Source organism: Arachis hypogaea, chromosome 14 (genome assembly GCF_003086295.3).
Source record: "Arachis hypogaea cultivar Tifrunner chromosome 14, arahy.Tifrunner.gnm2.J5K5, whole genome shotgun sequence".
In the NCBI taxonomy this organism is placed as follows: Eukaryota; Viridiplantae; Streptophyta; class Magnoliopsida; order Fabales; family Fabaceae; genus Arachis; species Arachis hypogaea.
In genome coordinates, this window is record NC_092049.1 from 62,461,906 (window position 1) to 62,465,332 (window position 3,427).

The 3,427-nt window shown below is 33.5% G+C and overlaps 1 non-coding gene across 1 annotated transcript; it reads left to right on the plus strand.

The window, feature by feature from the left end:
• The first annotated feature begins 683 nt into the window (after nt 1-683).
• Nucleotides 684-791, plus strand: LOC112745916 (small nucleolar RNA R71). Its single transcript, XR_003173822.1, has one exon. It is a non-coding gene; the product is annotated as a small nucleolar RNA R71 (small nucleolar RNA).
• The last annotated feature ends 2,636 nt before the right edge of the window (nt 792-3,427 follow it).

The following is a 3,427-nucleotide window of genomic DNA, read 5'->3' on the forward strand; positions in this document are numbered from 1 at the left end:
TCAGTGATCCTTTTACTCAGCTGGCCCACTTGTGCTTCCAGATTTCTAATGGAAGACCTTGTTTCATTCATGAAACTTACACTGGCCTTAGATAGATCAGAGACTAGATTTGCTAAATTAGAAGCATTTTGTTCAGAGTTCTCTGTCTGTTGCTGAGTTGATGATGGAAAAGGCTTGCTATTGCTAAACCTGTTTCTTCCACCATTATTAAAGCCTTGTTGGGGCTTTTGATCATTCCATGAGAGATTTGGATGATTTCTCCATGTTGAGTTATAGGTGTTTCCATAAGGTTCACCTAAGTAATTTACCTCTGCTATTGCAGGGTTCTCAGGATCATAGGCTTCTTCTTCAGAAGATGCCTCTTGAGTACTGTTGGATGCAGCTTGCATTCCATGCAGACTCTGAGAGATCATATTGACTTGCTGAGTCAATATTTTATTCTGAGCCAATATGGCATTCAGAGTATCAACTTCAAGAACTCCCTTCTTCATAGGCGTCCCATTATTCACAGGATTCCTTTCAGAAGTGTACATGAACTGGTTATTAGCAACCATGTCAATGAGTTCTTGAGCTTCTGCAGGCGTTTTCTTTAGGTGAATGGATCCACCTGCAGAAGTGTCCAGTGACATCTTTGATAGCTCAGATAAACCATCATAGAATATATCCAGGATGGTCCATTCTGAAAGCATGTCAGAAGGACACTTTTTAGTCAACTGTTTGTATCTTTCCCAAGCTTCATAGAGGGATTCACCTTCTTTTTGTCTGAAGGTTTGAACATCAGCTCTAAGCTTGCTCAACTTTTGAGGAGGAAAGTACTTGGCTAAGAAAGCCGTGACTAGCTTATCCCAAGAGTTCAGGCTGTCTTTGGGTTGAGAATCCAACCATAATCTAGCTCTGTCTCTTACAGCAAAAGGGAAAAGCATGAGCCTGTAGACTTCAGGATCTACTCCATTAGTCTTAACAGTATCACATATCTGCAAGAATTCAGTTAAGAACTGAAAAGGATCTTCAGATGGAAGTCCATGAAACTTGCAGTTCTGCTGCATCAGAGAAACTAACTGAGGTTTCAGCTCAAAGTTGTTTGCTCCAATGACAGGAATGGAGATGCTTCTTCCATGTAAATTGGAATTAGGTGCAGTAAAGTCACCAAGCATTCTCCTTGCATTGTTGTTGGGTTCGGCTGCCATCTCCTTTACTTGTTCGAAATTTTCAATTAAGTTGTCTCTGGATTGTTGTATTTTAGCTTCTCTTAATTTTCTCTTCAGAGTCCTTTCAGGTTCTGGATCAGCTTCAACAAGAATGCCTTTTTCTCTGTCCCTGCTCATAAGAAAGAGGAGAGAAAAAGAAAAGAAGAGGAATCCTCTATGTCACAGTAAAGAGGATCCTTATTGTTAGTAGAAGAAAAGAGGAAGAAATTCGAACACAGATAGAAGAGGGGGGGTTCGAATTTGGTGATGATGTGAGGAAGAGATGTTAGTTAATGAATGAATAAATAGAATAGGATGAGAGAGAGAGAGGGAATTTTCGAAAATTATTTTTGAAAAGGAGTTAGTGATTTTTGAAAATTGTTTTTGAAAAATGTTAGTATTTTTTTTTTCGAAAAATTTTGAAATAAAAAATAAAAATAATTAGTTAATTAAAAAGAAATTTTTGAAAAAGAGGGAAGATATTTTCGAAAATTAGAGAGAGAGAGTTAGTTAGGTAGTTTTGAAAAAAAGATAGAAACAAACAAAAAGTTAGTTAGTTAGTTGAAACAAATTTTGAAAAGATAAGAAGTTAGGAAGTTAGAAAAGATATTTTGAAATCATATTTTTGAAAAAGATAAGATAAGAAGATATTTTTGAAAAGATATGATTGAAATTAGTTTTTGAAAAAGATTTGATTTTTAAAATCACAATTAATGACTTGATTCACAAGAAATCACAAGATATGATTCTAGAACTTAAAGTTTGAATCTTTCTTAACAAGTAAGTAACAAACTTGAAATTTTTGAATCAAAACATTAATTGGTGATGTTATTTTCGAAAATTTGATGTAAAAAAATAAGAAAAAGATTTTTGAAAAATATTTTTAGAATTTTCGAAAATAACTAAGAATTTTGAAAAAGATTTTGAAAAAGATAAGATTTTCAAATTGAAAATTTGATTTGACTCATGAGAAACAATTTGATTTTAAAAATTTTTGAAAAAGTCAATCCAAATTTTCAAATTTGATGAGAGAAAAAGGGAAAGATATTTTTTTGATTTTTGAAATTTTTTATGAAAAACATGAAAAATATGCAATGCATGAAATTTTTAGATCAAAACATGTGATGCATGCAAGAATGCTATGAATGTCAAGATGAACACCAAGAACACTTTGAATGTCAAGATGAACATCATAGACATAATTTTGAAAAATTTTTAACGCAAAGAAAACATGCAAGACACCAAACTTAGAATTCTTTAATGCTTAGACACTAAGAATTCAAGAATGCATATGATAAACATGAAAAGACACAAAACAAAAAATCATCAAGATCAAACAAGAAGACTTACCAAGAACAACTTGAAGATCATGAAGAACACTATGAATGCATGAAATTTTCGAAAAATGCAAGATGCATATGCAAATGACACCAAACTTATGATATGACTCAAGACTCAAACAATAAACAGAAAATTATTTTTGATTTTTTATGATTTTCTAATTTTTTTTTTTTTGGATTTTTTTTGAAAATTATATGAAAAAGGAAAATAAGGATTCCAAAATTTTTAATATGAATTCCAGGAATCTTGCATTCTTAGTCTAAAGCTTCAGTCCAGGAATTAGACCTGGCTCACTAGCCAGCCAAGCTTTCAATGAAAGCTCCAGTCCAAAACACTAGACATGGCCAATGGCCAGCCAAGCTTTAGCATGTAACACCAGAGTATATTGCTCTTGATAACAAATTGCTGCTCATCATTTATCAAGTATGTAACTTACCTCTGATGGTTTGGAAGCCTCAGTCCAAAAGAATTTAGACATGGCTTTACAGCCAGCCAGGCTTCACATGCTTCATGAAACACTAGAATTCATTCTTAAAAATCGTGAATAAAATTTTTTTTTTGAAAACATTTTTATTTTTTTTCGAAAACAAATGAGAGAATTTTTGAAATATTTTTGAAAAATTTTTGAAAAGAAAACAAAAAGAAAATTACCTAATCTGAGCAACAGGATGAACCGTCAGTTGTCCAAACTCAAACAATCCCCGGCAACGGCGCCAAAAACTTGGTGCACGAAATTATGATGTCCAGGCTCGAACAATCCCTGGTAATGGCTCCAAAGCTTGGTGCTTTGATCTTAATTCATAATTGTCACAACTTCAATACAACTAACCAGCAAGTGCACTGGGTCGTCCAAGTAATACCTTACGTGAGTAAGGGTCGAATCCCACGGAGATTGTTGG